The sequence below is a fragment of the Oryctolagus cuniculus genome, chromosome 14 (assembly GCF_051225735.1).
Source record: "Oryctolagus cuniculus isolate XC-2025 breed Fujian yellow rabbit chromosome 14, ASM5122573v1, whole genome shotgun sequence".
Lineage (NCBI taxonomy): Eukaryota > Metazoa > Chordata > Mammalia > Lagomorpha > Leporidae > Oryctolagus > Oryctolagus cuniculus.
In genome coordinates, this window is record NC_142880.1 from 49,809,925 (window position 1) to 49,825,592 (window position 15,668).

Consider the following 15,668-nt stretch of genomic DNA (forward strand, 5'->3'; position numbering starts at 1 on the left):
ATAAACTTTAAAAACTTTTATATATCAACTTTAAAACATTGTTTTTGCTTATTTGTTTAAAAGAAAGATGGAGATAGATGGACAAATCCCTCAGCTACTGATTTATTTACAGTATGCCCACAGCAGCTAGGAATGGATGGACCAGGCTAAAGCAGGAGCCAGGAACTCAATCCAGGTCCCTCATGTGGGTGGTAGAAATATAAATAGCACCAAATACAGGATGTGATCATAACAATAGTATCATTCCTGCTCTACCCAAAACGCACCCTTATACTCCTCCATTTTAAAACTTCTGTATTTACTAACATGAGGTGGTTGCATCATCTAGTAGAAAGAGACCTACCTAAGCTGCCAGAAACACTTATTATGTTAAATACTCTGATTTAATGATTATCTGTGCAATATAAAATTGAAAACTGTTTTAAATATTTTATACAGCAGTTATGAGGGATTAATAATCATATAAGAAGTTTCTATAAGTTTTAGTCATAGCTTATATATCTATAGACTATATATATGCATGTTTTAGTTTCTATAAATTTAGTTATTCACAATAAAACTGTTAAGCATGCAGCCATCAGACACAAAACACTGAATTTTTTTTAAACAATTATTTATTTGAAAGACAGATTTACAGGAAAAGAGAGGGAAAGACAGATAGAGAAGTCTTTCATCTGCTGATTCACTCTCCAAATGGCTTCAGTGGCCAAGATTGGGACAGGCCAAAGCCAGGAACCAGGAGCTTCTTCCAAGTCTCCCACGTGGAAGCAGGGGCCCACACACATGGACCATCTTCTGCTGCTTTCCCAGGCCATTAGCAGGGAGCTGGATAGGAAGTAGAGCAGTCAGGACAGGAACAGGTGCCCATATGGGATGCTGGCTACAGCTTTACCTGCTATGCCTCAGTGCTGGCCCCACACTGATGTATTTTGAAAAAAAGAATAGGCTTTGTTTCTTTCCAAATCTATGAAAGGGAGAATGAGGACATAAATTTTATTAAGCACTGTATTTATTTTCTGTTGCTTTGCAACAAGTTACCACTATTTTAGTAGTTTTAAACAACACTTATTTACTTTTCATGTTATTTGGCTATTCAGGTTGGTGCAGTCAGAATCTGTGTTCAGGGTCACACAAGATGGAAGCTTTGGGGAAGAATACACTCCTGAGTTCATTAGGGTTGACAGCCAGGCTCAGCTCTTGTGGTTTCGGGATGAAGACCTATTCCCCTGCTGTTTGGTGGCTGGAAGCCATTCTCACCTCACAGAGGATGCTGCATTCATTTTCCTCTGGCTTAAGCCATCTCTCAAGCTATGAGCATGATTCAAACTGTTGCCATATTTAGCATCTATGATTTTTGTTTTTTCTATCAGCTAGGAAAAATTCTTCATTTTTAAAAGAGGCCAGCACGTGTCCTAGCTGTTGGCATGCTTGTGTCTCATGTTGCAGTCTCTGAGTTTGATACCGGCTCCAGCTCCTGATGCCATCTGCCTGCTAGTGCAGACCTGAGTGGCTAGGGTGAAGTAGTGGAGTGAGTGGATTCCTAACAACAAAATAGGGGGTTAGGATTCAGTTCCCAGCTCCCAGCTTCACCCCAATCCTCCCTGCTACCCTCAGTAACTATGAGCATTTGAGGGGTGGAACAGTAGAATTCATCACTCTCTCTGTCTCTCCCTGCCTCTCAAATAGATACAAACATACATAATTAAAATAACTCACTGAACTAGGTTAGACCATCTGGATAAACTTCCTGTTTAGATGTCCATGGATTTACATCTACAAGATGCCTCTACAGCATTATTATTAATACAATCGATTTTGTATTTACTTCAATAAATGCATATCTAGAATCCTGGAGGACGGGTTAGTTAGAAATTATCCTGCCATTATTATTTACTATTATATGCATATCTGAATCCTTAAAAACACAGATGTTCATAAGCTAAATATTGTAATTCCCTTTAGTAAAATAAAATTGAGTTTTACTGAGGATTTTTTTCACTGAGATCAGTCTATTTAGCTGAATCTGAATTTAGTCCCAAGTGTGTGAATGAGTATCTCTCTCTCTTTCTTTCTTTTTCTTTTTCTTTTTCTTTTTCTTTTTCTTTTTCTTTTTCTTTTTCTTTTTCTTTTTCTTTTTCTTTTTCTTTTTCTTTTTCTTTTTCTTTTTCTTTTTCTTTTTTTCAGGGGAGAGCGTGCATGCAGTCCCCCACTACCACAAATTCTGCAGTCGAGTTTCCCGCATGTGGGGAAATCGCAGGGGTCAGCACAGCCACAGTGCAATGGCCGGGCCTCACCCTTGGAGAACCACCTGCCTGATCATGGTGTCTCCCTGCCAGGTAAGTATGTGAATGAGTATCTTAAACACAGTAAGTCTCTAAGTCAAAAGATATTGGCAAATGAACATAGGTGTGTGAGAGATAGAAAATGGAAAGGTTTTTAGTCATGTGCATAGAATAATAGAATAACCATATTAAAAGTGACTTTTTATAAAAGATTTTATTTATTTATTTGAGGGGAAGAATTAGAGAGAGAGAGAGAGAGAGAGAGAGAGAGAGAGAGAGACGGAGAGAAGTCTTCCATCCACTGGCTCATTCCCCAAATGGCTGCAATGGCTGGAGCTGAGCCAATCCAAAGCCAGGAGCCAGGAGCTTCTTCTGGGTCTCTGACACAAGTAGAGGGGCCCCAGGCACTACTGTGCCATCTTCCACTGCTTTTCCAGGCAATAAGCAGAGAGCTGGATCGGAAGAATAGCAGCCGGGACAAGAACTGTCGCCCATATGGGATGCTGACGCCACAGGCAGAGGCTTAGCCTGCTATGCTGCAGTGTCAGTTCTAAAAGTGACTAATTCTAACAAATATATTTCTAATAGAAAAGTAAGGAAACAAGATTCTTAGGACATTCCTTCTCTTAGATCTTTCTATTGCCTGCCAGTTGTGTAACATGATAGGTCTTTCTAAAACACTTATGCCTTGTTTCTAAATCTTCTACTTTTCTTTCATAATTGTGGTTTCTCTCCATGGATTTTATGTTATACAGGACTAGTTTCAATTTACTGGCTTGTGGGATTATCAGATTTCAAGCACCCAGTCAGTTTTAGAGGATTAGAAATTTAAGCTTCTTAATGTGTTTCCTGAAAAAGCTTTTCTTAGTGGGAAGCTCAGGAATCTGTTTTAGGTAGTTTTATGAATATATGACCTTTAGAATTTTCTCATGTATATTGGTTCATTTGTGTTTCCTTATCTACCGTCTGATACACTTAAAAAAATTTAAAGATAGATCAAATCTAGCAAGATGATCGAGTAACTGTCTTGATATTTGATCTCTCTTCTTACAGATAGCACATTGAGTTGAAAAATTCATGCACACACATGAATTCAGAAAATGGTAGGAGAGACCGAGATTTACTAACTTTAATTCTTTTTCTCTAATATTAGTGTTTAACTGATTTTATTAATTTGATCAAAATTTTAGTCCTTTTATTGTTCCTTTTGTTTTTTGTATGTGTATGTGCCATTTTTTTGTTTGTTTTCATGTCTCTTTGTGATCTAAGAGATCAATAGCATAAAATTCACTCTATGACTCAGTGAATTCATACTGTTAAGGAATCATTATCACAATCTGGTTTTATAACATAAAGTGCTTTAAAAATTGTGGGAATATGGAATTAAAAGATAAGTTTATTTTGGTGAAAAAATGTTGAGATAACCGTATAGTTTTTTTTTTTAATTTTTAAAATTTATTTGTTTGAAAAGTAGAGTTACAGAGAGGCAGAGAGAGAGAGAGAGGTCTTCCATCTGCGGGTTCACTCCCCAAAGGGTTGTAATGTAGATTGATGATCCGAAACCAGGAGCCAGGAGCTTCTTCTGGGTTTCCCTCGTGGGTACAGGGGCCCAAGGACTTGGACCATTTTCTGCTACTTTCCCAGATACATTAGCAGGAAGCAGGATTGGAAGTGGAGGAGCTAGGAGTTGAACCAGTGCCCATATGGGACACCCACAGCCGGTATGCCACAGCACCAGGTATCTATTTCATATCATTAATCTACCCATATGATATTTATCATACACCCACACAGTATGCACATGTGCACCCCCCCACACACACATATATACACATGTTTATCTTTTCTAGAATTTTAATATACATGAAATAATGGAATAGTAGTGATTGATTTAAAGTTTTAATGTGGCATGTTTTTGAAATGTATCATATCATTAGATACAAAAATGTTAATAGCTTGTTTCCTTTTATTGCTAAGTAGTATACATTTGCTTTGATAAAATACACTTTGTTTATCCATTTGTCAGTTGATGTTATCTAAATATTCCCAAACTGTGGTATTAAGAATAATGCTGCTATGAACATTAGCTACAAATAAATTTGAGTAGATATTAGTGAGTAGAATTCTGGATTGCATTCAAATACATATTTAATGGTTTTAAGAAATTATCACACTGTTTCTCCAAATGGTGAAAGCAGTGTAAGAGAGTTATGGTCTCTTCACTTTCTCTCCAGCTGAGGACTTCAGTGTCTGCTTCATGAGTGGAATATTCAGACATGTGGAAGCATTTACATCCTCATTTAACTGATCAAGGATCAAGAGGCCCTGAATAGGGAAAATTAATGCAATTCCTATCAAAAATGATTGCTAAATTCATTAATAAATGTAAAAAATAAGCAGTGTATGAATGTTTATAATTCTGCTTCAATTAGGGCTGTAAATGATAAAATTATCACACTTAAACAAAGTAGAAGTTTCTTTGCCTTGTGTGTATTCCAGAAGTCGGTGAGTTAGGGAAATAGGTGTAGGGTCTCGTTTTTATCATTGAGTTTTGCACACAGCTTCCATTTGAGTTCTGGGATAGCTCTCTGGCTCACCTAACAAGGAAGAGAAAAGGAGAAAAGAGTTCTTTCATTTTGCTCTTTAAGGACACATTTTCCTCACCAATTCTACTAAAATTTCCTGACCAGAAATTAACCACATAATCACATATAACTAGAGAACTGTTTGAAATTGTGAGTTCTCCCCCATCAAAAGTGCAGCCACTTATTTACAACGTAATTGAGGATCTTATTAGGAAGAAGAAAAAAAGAAATACTGAGGCACAACAAGAGCTTCTACTACAGTAGTGATCTCAAAATTTCAGCATTTAAGCTTTATCCTTTATTGGATTAATCTAAACTGAAAATGATACTGAGTAGTTAGTTCATGATATGTAAGGACATTAAAATGTTGGCTATGCACTTTTTTCTTTGGCATGTTCTGTATTTAACTTTTAATTCATCACAGTATCTTTGTATATCTTACTTCTGATATGTAACACAGAGGGGGTTATAATACTCCAACAAGAGTAAATTGGTTTCCATTTCAACCTGCATTGCTAACTTAGTCATATAAAATGTTTTTAAAATGCCAATTATGTCCTGAATGAAGTAGTTACTTCCCGGTGGTTCTAGTAAGTTATCTTCACAAAAATCAAGAAGGTTTGCATTCTTTGAATTAAGATTACTTCTTCAGCCTGTGTGCTCCAGAACTCCTAAGGCAATCATCTTCAAAGGCTTTTCTCTGCCGGCTGGTTGTCTGCACAGCATTTTATAGAGCCTGTGCTCATTCATTCTACATGGACCTAAGAAAGTTCTTTCTGCAATTACCAGGCGCATAGCAGCCTGAGGTCAGGCAGTGGCTTTCTATTTTAAACCTACTGGAAGTTAAATTTTCACTTAACAACACATCACACAGCTGCAAACTTAATCTGAAACCGAGTGTGCTATCACCAAGAGAAGGGAAATAAATTACTTTCTAAAGAAATCGCCAGAACAAAGCATATTTATAGCAGAAGAGAAATAATAATAATCATCCTATATCACTAATGAAACATTCACAATAAAATTTAAATCTCTTAATTTTCTGGACCTTTGTTAGAATGATTTCTAATTTTGGTCAATTTCTTAACAAAGCAACCTGCATCAATTTATTGTAAATTATGTGGTTCTCAGTCAAATTCTATTTTATTAAATTCTTATTATAAAACAATAAAACTAATGTATATGTTGTATGTAAAATGATAAATTCACTTTTGATACAGCAGTATATGTCCTTAACACAAAAATATTTACTTCATTTAAGGCATATTAGTACATTTTTTAAAACAGTATTTATTTATTTGAAAGAATAACAGAGTGAGATGGAAAGATAGAAAAAGAGAAAGAGACCTTCCTTTGCTGGTTCGCTCACCAAGGGGTTGTAATGGCAAACACTAGTCCAGGCTGAAGCCAGAATCCCATAACCATCCAGGTCTCCTATGTGGGTTGCAGAGTCCCAAGTCCTTGGGTATCTCTTGCTGGTTTCCCCAGGCACATTAGTAAAGAGTTGGATCATAAGAAGAGCAGGTAGGATTCAGACCAGAGATCCAGTGTGGATGCCAGCATTGCAAGTGGTAGCACAATGCACTGCACCACAATGCCAGCACCTCGGTTCATTTTCTTAGGATGACAAATTCAGAGGTTATTTCCATGTACAGTCTGCATATTAAGTGATCAAATAATAATTCCTAAACAAAGAGCAAACTAATGAAAAGCACATTAAAATTCCTCGATATTTAGGTAAGACATACTCAGCAGTGGTAACTGGTTATTGATTTTAGTGCTGGGGCTGGCACTGTGGTGTAGTAGGCTAAGCCTCTGCCTGCAGCACTGGCATCCCAGATGGGTGCCAGTTTGTGTCCTGGCTGCTCCTCTTCTGATCTAGCTCTCTGCTATGACCCGGAAAAGCAGTGAAACATGGCCCAAGTGCTTGGGCTCCTGTACCTGTGTGGGAGATCCAGAAGAAGCTCTAGGCTCCTGGCTTTGGATCAGCTCAGCTCCAGCCACTGCGGCCATTTGGAGAGTGAACCAGTGGATAGAAGACTTTTGTCTGTTTCTCCCTCTCTCGGCCTGTAACTCTACCCCTCAAATAAGTAAATAAATCCTTTTTTAAAAAAAATCATGAGAGAAAAATAAATAAATGAAATGCAAAGAAAATTTAGTGCTAACATATCCTTGATTTTTATTAGCAACAAATATAATAATTACAAAAATTCTAATGTCACTTAATTCTGTATTTTTGCATATACAACACAATTTCTTTTTGAAATTATTTACTTATTTTATTGTTTATTTGAATGACAGAGTGACAGAAAGACAGACAGAACTGCTAGTTTGTCCCCGAAATGGCTGCAACAGCTGGCAAGCTGGGCAAGCTGAAGCAAGAAATCAGAATCTCCATCCAGATATCTCACATGAGTGGTGGGGATTCAAGTACTCGAGGCATCTTCTGCTGCTTCCCAGGTACATTAGCAGGGCACTGGATACAAAGCAGAGTAGCATGGACTCTGACTGGCACTCCAATGTGGGATGCCAGTGTCCTGGCAGTCACTTAACCTGCTATACCTCCCCACCCCACAATATAGAGTCTTTAGCCATTCACCAGCTCTTTTGCTAATATAAATATTTCCAAAGTGTTTTTATAAGCCTCAACTTTAGAAAAATCAGTGACATATAGAAATAATTTATTCTGCTGGTGTTTCACACTTGTTTTTCTTTTAAAATAAAAATGACATCAGGGCCGGCGCTGTGGCACAGTGGGTTAATGCCCTGGCCTGAAGAGCCAGCATCCCATGTAGGCGCCAGTTTGAGTCCCAGTTGCTCCACTTCCTTTCTAGCTCTCTGCTATGGCCTGGGAAAGCAGTGGAAGATGGCTCAAGTCCTTAGGCCCCTACACCCACGTGGGAGACCTGGAAGAAGCTCCTGGCTCCTGGCTTCGGATTGGCGCAGCTCCAGTCATTATCTGGGTGGTGAACCAACAGGTGGAAGACCTCTTTCTCTCTCTGTCTCTACCTCTCTCTGTAACTCTGTCTTTCAAATAAAAATAAATAAATAAAAATGATATTAAATAATCAGATGAAGTCTTTTAACATGGCCAGGATGAGAAAGATAAAGTCTTATTTTTCATATTAATTTTTATTAGGAATGCAAAGTAATGAGTGGCCTTCAGGGACTCACAGTATGGAAAATTCCATGTTTCTCCATCCAGAGTGCAGCTGGGACATAGGGCAGTCAATGAGAAAGAAAGAACAGTTGATGGAGTTGCAAGGAGAACATCAACAAAAGGGACCCAAGTGATCTTGGGAAAAAGAGTTGGAAAAAAGAGCAGAGAAAGAAGAATGTATTCCAGGCAACCATCTACAGTGACTTCTGTAAGACCTAGTGGGAAAGAACAAAACAGTAATCTGCACTGGACAATTTTTACACTCAACCCCACCTAATGAGATTTCTGCCAATATTTGAATATCTTATTAAATACTATATCATCATTAAGAATTATGCAAAAATGTTTTCATACCAGAGAATATTGAGTACTGAACAATAACTAGTTGCATTGGAATTAAATCCTTGGGATTTTCCAAGTCAGGTAAATCTGAAGCAAATGATACTGAGCATGTTAAGTGGCATACTCACAGCAATGATACTTATACTATTGCTCTCTCAAAAGAGTGGTATGTTGGAGACAAGAAATCTCTTGTACAATACATAGGAGGAAGTGATCTATACAGGGCTCTTCACGTGCCTAAATTGTCCAACACTCTATTGCTGAGTTGGTTTCGTAATTCTTTCTGGAATGGAGCAGTGTTTAGCTCTTTCCAAGAGCCCTGGGTACTGAGGACACCCAAACAAGAGGACCTGAAAACAGTGAATAACAAGGAAGGTAGCCCGAGTCAAACACTTTCCACATATTTAAATCATTTTTTTTTTCTTATTGTTGTGGGATGGGCATTGTGGTGCAATGTGTAAACCCACCACTTGAAACACTGGCCTTCTATATTGAGTGTTGATTTGATCCCAGGTACTCTGCTGCTGATCCATCTTCCTGCTAATGCCCTAGGAGGGAAGTAGATGATAATTCAAATATTCAAGTACCCACATGGGAGACTGGATAGAGTACTGGGCTTCTTGTTTTTGCTTGACCCAATCCAGGCTGTTGCTGGATTTTGGGGAGTAAATCAGGATATAGATTTATCTCTCTCTCTCTCTCTTTCTCCTTCTGTTTCTTTCTCTGTGTTTTACTCTTTCAAATGAATAAATAAATAAATAAATAATTTTAAACATTTATTTATTTATTGGAAAGGCAGTTACGGAGAGGCAGAGGTAGAGGCAGAGAGATTTTCCATCCGTTGTTTCACTCCCCAAATGGCCGCAATGGCTGGAGCTGGGCCATCTGAAGCCAGGTGCCAGGAGCTTCTTCTGAGTCTCCCATGTTGGTACAGGACCCAAAGACATTGGCCATCTTCTGCTTTCCCAAGCCATAGCAGAGAGCTGGATCAGAAGTAAAGCAGTCAGGACTTGAACCAGTGCCATATGGGATGTCAACACTTCAGGCGTGGCTTTACCCTCTACACCATAGTGTCAGCCCCTAAGTAAATAAAATAATTTTCAAAGAAGATTTTTCTGGTAAATATATAGCCTACATTAGAAAATAAAGATAATCACTTATGGACTGAGTGATGACAAATATCTGTGTAGAAATCTGAGTAAAGCAAGTGTATTATAAAAAGACATGATATTTGATTGAAAATTCTAAATGAGAAAGATAATAGAATGAAAGGAACCAGGTGCAAGTCAAAGCATCCATATTATAGTGAAATTGCTGGACAGAAGGAAATTCATAATTATTATCAAAAATGAATTAGAGTGAAGAATAAGATGTACAGTAGCAGTAATGACAATGGCAATCTGGAACTTTTAAACTCATTAAAGTGGTCCAAACACACTGTTTAGCAATACCTGTAACACCTCATCACGATCATGGAAGTTACAGAAATGATTGTACTCTGAAAAAATGCTAAACTTGCTTACAACAGAGTTTTAAAGACATTATTGTAATAATGAGGTAGATGATCTATTTGTAACAGAGCCTATCCTCTGTCAGACCTTATCCCATTATTATCCAGACTAGACAGAGAACAAAACTGAGCTAATAGGCTCTCAAACAAGACTATGACAATACACAACAGCAGAGTCTGGAGGCCCTGTGTAGGTTTTCTGATCCACCTAGGAGATGTAGGTGTCCTTTTTTACCTTCTCACTGGTGCCTTCATACAATTTTCCTTGCCTTCCTCCAACCTCATCTCTTAAATCTTGATCTCCATTCTAACTTACTTACTCATTCTCTATACTCACTCATTGCCAACAACAGCAATGGCAATGCAATTTGAATTTCAACCATATCTTTTGTCCCTACTTCTTCCATAGAAATCACATAATGTGTGTTGATACAAAGTAGAAAGCACAAGAAATCTTATTAATCCTGTTAATCTTAAACTCCAAGAGGTTCTCACATAGTTGACCTTAAATAACAACAGGAAAACACAATATCCTCAATGATTTTCCTTCATAATGGTGTCAAGATTCATGTGCTAGAAAATCATATTTTTAAGGGAAGACTACATACTCAAATGCATTGTCACCTGAGAGTGCTCTTCAATATAAGGATAAAAGTTATAGTATCTAGTGAATAGGATATGATAGCTACTTAACTGATTTTTCATTTCTTAATAGAATTGGTAGTTAAATATCATGAAGACTCCACACTGGAGATTGTAAGCAAAGGTGCTAACATTAAAGACACTCTCCATCCATTTTAACTATGCAGCATATTGAACTGATCCAACAAGGCACATTTTATTGCACATCACTGTTTTGACAGTATAACATATTAATTTATTTTAATTAGAAAGGTGATGTTACAGAAATATATTTTCAGAGTTATTTCTAGTTGGATATATTCATCTTTCCTAAGGAAAATTATCTATATTGTTAAAGATTCAGAATATCTTGTACTGATTCAACTATGTGCATATGATTGTAACTATATAAAATAATGCATTGTAATTAATATTTCTAAAGATTTATTTATTTGAAGGGCAGAGTTACAGAGATAGAGATAGATAGATAGATAGATAGATAGATAGATCTTCCATCCACTAGTTAACTCCCTAATTGGCTGTAACAACCAGAGTTGGGCCAATTCAAAGCAAGAGGCCAGGAGCTCCTCTAGCATTTGAGCCATATTCTGCTGCTTTCCCAGACAGATTAGCAGAGATTGCTAGTAGATAGATTAGTGCAGAGATTGGAAGTGGAGTAACTGGACCTTGAACCCACACCTATATGGGATGACAGAGCCATAGGCAGTGGCTATACCTACCTACCTACTATACCACAGCAGCAGCCCCAATCATAATTAATATTAAGCATGGATTTTTCTGTCTACTATCACTATTTGTGGAGGGATGGCAAAGACTATATTTTATTTAGTGTATTATTCCAGTTTCATAGAGCTAATTTCTGTTCAGCAGTCTTAAGAATCCTGTTTTAAAAATGGAGGTAGTGGAGTGGATATTGGCCTGGCAGTTAATACACCAGTTACAGTGCATATGACCCTTATTGGTTTGCAAGGGTTTGATTCCCAAGTCTGGCACCAAATTCCAGCTTCCTGTTAATAAGGCAGCAAGTGATAACTGAAGTAGTTGAGTCTCAGGTACCAACATGGAAGACTTAGATTGAGGTCCCCAACTCAGCTTCTGGTTTTGTCTTCATAGCTGCTGTGGACATTAGAGGAATGAACTAGGTGATGGAATTTCACTCTCTACATCAGTCTCTAGCATCTCTAACCTACCTCTATCTCTGTCATCTCTATGTCTCTCTGCCTGTTAGGTAGAATTTTTTTTTTTAAAGTAGTGAATTTTTATCTTACTGATTAAAATACTGGGTTTGATCCCCAGCTCCAGCTCATGAATCCAACTTCCTACCAATGCAGACACTGAAAGTGGTGACTCAAGGATTCTTTCCATCCATTTGGAAGACCTTGATTACATTCTCAGTCCCCAGCTTTAATCTGGCTCAGTCTTGGCAATCCTGGGTTTTCGGGGAATGAAAAAGCAGGGGACAGCTCTCTTTCTCTCTGCCTCTCACATAAATGTTTTTTTAACTTCAAAAACATTAAAATCAGACAAAATTATTTTACTGCTTATTCTAGAAAAAAATTTAAACATTACATGGAATATAACTATAAATACTAATTTCTAAAATGTGTTATGATTTAAAGAAATATTATGTTGATGATTCCATTTGAGAAGTTGCTGGAAGTGCTAATGTGACTTCACATAAGGCTATACTTACAGGTAAGATTTATTACATAAAGTTTATAGCAGAGGGCCTACAGGAATACTATATACACAAAGATTAGTGAGGTCCGATGCAACATATTTTGTCCCCACATTCTGAAAATTGCAAGAAAACATTTCCTCTACAGCTGCAAAGTACCGGATCCCCTGAGAGGATCCTGCCCAGGAAAGCCCCCTTGAGTTTTGGAATCCATGGCTTCTAAAATGTATTCAGAATTAAACACCATATTAGTGATACAGTAAGTAAAGGCATTTAACAGGAGTGTGTATGAACGCAATTTTTAAGGTAACCAACAAATGAGTAATAATGTTCTTTGCAAAACATACAAAACATTTCTTCCACTTTGACTACGACCTTGTCTAAATATGATCAGAATCAGTGAACTCAAAAGGCTTCCATAGCCTTGGCAACTCATGACAAGAGTCTAGGGTGATTACTGATGCCATAAACAAGAGTGTCAGTTTCTTAAGTCAACAACAGGAGTCACTGTGCACTTACTCCTCATGTAGGATCTCTGTCCTTAATGTGCTGTACATTGTGATTTAATGCTATAACTAGTACTCAAACAGTATTTTTCACTTTGTGTTTCTATGTGGGTGCAAACTGTTGAAACCTTTACTTAATATATGCTAAACTGATCTTCTGTATATAAAGAGAATTGAAAATGAATCTTGATGTGAATGGAATGAGAGAGGGAGCAGGAGATGGGAGGGTTGCGGGTGGGAGGGAAGTTATGGGGGGGGGGAAGCCATTGTAATCCATAAGCTGTACTTTGGAAATTTATATTCATTAAATAAAAGTTAAAAAATTAAAGTTTGAAGAGCTTTGAAACCAAGTACATAATCTTGGATTATAATTATCTCCTTCATGTTAGGGAGAAATAATTATATTGTCATGTTCTAAATGTTTATTTTTATAGAGAGAACAGTCCACTGAAAATATCTTGCTACATTTCACTACATTTTGTAACTACTGTTAAAAAACCCAATGAGCTTTTATGTCTGGGGCATATCTGTCCCACATAACTTCTTTCAGTAACAGAAATTGTCTTTGTATAAGCCAATATTCTAAGGTGTACATATGTATTGGGCACTTGAAATCTAACTAATGTGATGGAGGAAAACTTAATTTTGACTTTATTTATTTTTCATAAATTTTAATTCAAATAGCCACATGCAATTAGTGGCTACCATAGGGATAGCAGAGGTTAAAAGTAATAATCATTGATAATCTGTCCAAAGTCACATTATCTGGGAATCTGGCAGAAGTTACCAGTGGCTGCCCATACACCCTGCCACTGTACTGCCACTGTGCTTTCTGAATTATCATGGCCTGCACATAGGCCAGAAGTTCAGGCAAGTTAATTTCCATGGGGAGCAACCCTCAATAATAACATAAGTGCACTGATGGAAAAAGAGTCCATCATCCTCTCTCTAGTGGGAAAACTCTGAAAGTATTGCAGAAGCTGGTTCCTAAGGTCTGCAGTGGGATTGAACTTCAGCTGCTCACTATGATAACTTATTTATTAACACACCTTGTTGACTTTCCTCCTTTTCTTCAATCAGTTCTCCATCAGTTGTTCCTGGAAACATTGCCCACATAAATCTTGCTTTGTGAGTTATTTTTTGATTACTTCTTTGTGTCTCCTTGCACACAAGGTCCTCCTTGCATATTACTCATTCATAGATTGGTGAGTCATCTCAGTATTTTCTTTGCCATTGCATCCTCATAGTTTGGTGTACTGCCTGAAAAATAATAATCAGCCAATAAATATTTGATGAGAGATCGTGCGAGTCAATAAATAAATGAAAGTATACATAATCAATTAAAAAGTAAAAGATGAAGTCAGTCCCAGAAAAAATGATGAGTTTTATTCAGGTTTTAATTGTGTCTAGCTGATGGTAGTTTTGCTTTGTTCTTACATTACTCCGTTATCTGCTTTTAATATCATTGGTCTTGATGTCTATATTCTGTTACCAGTTTTTTAAATATGTTCTCTCTCAAGCACTTGTGCATACATTTGCTTTCTGGACTGTCTCACTTAACTTACTTCTGCCAGGATGTCCTCCTGTGACTTTATCTTCTGAGATGATTCTTTGTTTCTGAGTAGCCTTCTGATTGGTTCTTCCTGCAAGACCACTTTTGAATGTTAGGATCCTATAGACATCACATACTGAATCACTTTCCACTGTACTCCACAGTTTTAAGGGTGCATGATTCCCAACAAGCAGTTAAGGTGGTAACAGTGTTTCCTTCGTTTTCAATTCTTTAGATTAAACAATTAATTTTTAAATTGTGAAATAATTTTGGAAAAATAAAGATACCTTTGAGGTATCCATGTCCCAAAAAGAAACAGATAACATATCCAAATTTGAACAATATGTTCAGGATATGTTTCAAGAGGCTTTCCCTTCTTACAAAGTGGGTTGATTACAGGAGAATCTCCAGGAATGGTGCAGGACAGGACAACTAACCATAGCTTTCAGGTTGCATAGGCTCAGAGTCAAGGACAGAGAAAGATGATCAGACAGAAAGATGATCAGAAAGAAGGATTTTTTTTTTAATTTTTAAAGATTTATTTTATTATTTTGAAAGGCAGGGTTACAAAGAGAAAGAGAAAGAGAGAGAGAGAGGTTTTCCATCATCTGGTTCACTTCCCAAGTGGCTGCAATGGCTGGGTCTGAGCCCGGCCAATGTCAGGGCCAAGAGTTTCTTCTGGGTCTGCCACGCGGGTGCAGGGCCGAAGCATTTGGGCCATCTCTGCTGCTTTCCCAGGCACATCAGCAGTGAGCTGGATCAGGAGTGGTGCAGTTGGGACTTGAACCAGTACCAATAAGAGATGCCTGGTCTACAGGCAGCAGCTTAACTTGATATGCCATAACACTACCAGGAAAAAAAATCTTGTAAGATTAGCTCTACTGTGAGAAGACAATACATGTTGCTGAAGCAGCCTGATTTTCCTTGGGCATAGCCAGGGCCATCAACATTTTTCCTCCCTATTTCTCTTAGAAAGCCTAAGGTTCTTCACTGGCTGTGGTAGAATGAGAAGGCCATGCCAAGATGGCTGCTGGCAACGGAAACTACCTGGCAACAGGCTGTGATTGGATGGCTTTAGAAACTGCCTGGCAACAGGCTGTGATTGGTTATGGCATAGACCATCTCCTGACCAGATTGGCTGCCTTGGCTATTTAAGCTGCTGTACCAACTGAAATAAACAAGTCTGCAGGCTGCTTGCCTCTGGCCTGCTTTCACCCGACTCCTGGGGTCTGTGTGGTGACTCCGTGCCTGTTGCCCCACCACGCTCCTGCTCTCAGAACGAATCCACAGCAACAACTGGCAAACCACATAAGGAGCCAGAGGACAGTTGATCTATTAATTGAATCTGTAGAGCTCACTCTTTGGACAATGGGTAAGGAAAGGAAAGTTGCAGAGCATCTCTGGAAAGACA

General features: G+C 37.9%; 1 non-coding gene across 1 annotated transcript; it reads right to left on the reverse strand.

Annotated features, from left to right (window-relative positions):
• Window positions 1–2,181: 2,181 nt before the first annotated feature.
• On the reverse strand, window positions 2,182–2,344 carry LOC127492891 (U1 spliceosomal RNA). The gene has a single exon (XR_007922719.2). It is a non-coding gene; the product is annotated as a U1 spliceosomal RNA (small nuclear RNA).
• Between the last annotated feature and the right edge of the window lie 13,324 nt (window positions 2,345–15,668).